We start from the raw sequence: 660 nt of genomic DNA, 5'->3' as shown, positions 1-660 counted from the left end.
ATACCAACTGTGTAAAAATTGAGGTTTTCACAGCGGTGAGTATGAAGATTTCTGTCTTCTGGGTTATTGCGCTGTGTAGTCTGGTCGAAGTTTACCTCTGAAACGTTGGTAAACCTCGACCAGACTACACAGCGCAACAACCCAGAGGACAGAAATCTTCAGCAATACCAACTGTTGGTTGTGACGTCACTCGTACGATTTCAACCGCTCGGTAGGTTATCTATGACCTACTACCTGTGGCGAAGAGAATAATGAGATATCGAATGACAAACAATCATTACGAAAGGCAATCGATTCACTCGTACTTACATGGCGATAATATGAATAGGAGAGATTTTTATAAAAAAGATTTGATGTCACAAGTAACTTTTATTGACGTGTTGAATTCCTTCTCCGCCCGTGAAGTATCCATACTTACTTTTGTGGCGTAGGCCTACGAATATAAGATATTTTAAATTAATTTCAACACTAATCACGACGCTATCTAGCCGGCAGTTTTTCATGCTATTATAAAATGTTGTTTAGCAACACAGTGGGGTGCTTCAGAAGTAAAACATCTAACAGTGTATTTTCAGTTCAGTATACATGTTTCACAGTGTGGCCTCATTTTACATAATCCATTTCTTCTGTACATCTCGTATATTAACGACCGTATCACCA

Source organism: Zootermopsis nevadensis, unplaced genomic scaffold (genome assembly GCF_977971745.1).
Source record: "Zootermopsis nevadensis isolate Lab colony 2312 unplaced genomic scaffold, Znev_1.0 Znev_ptg000001l, whole genome shotgun sequence".
Classification (NCBI taxonomy): Eukaryota; Metazoa; Arthropoda; class Insecta; order Blattodea; family Termopsidae; genus Zootermopsis; species Zootermopsis nevadensis.
This window is presented reverse-complemented; position numbering follows the sequence as displayed.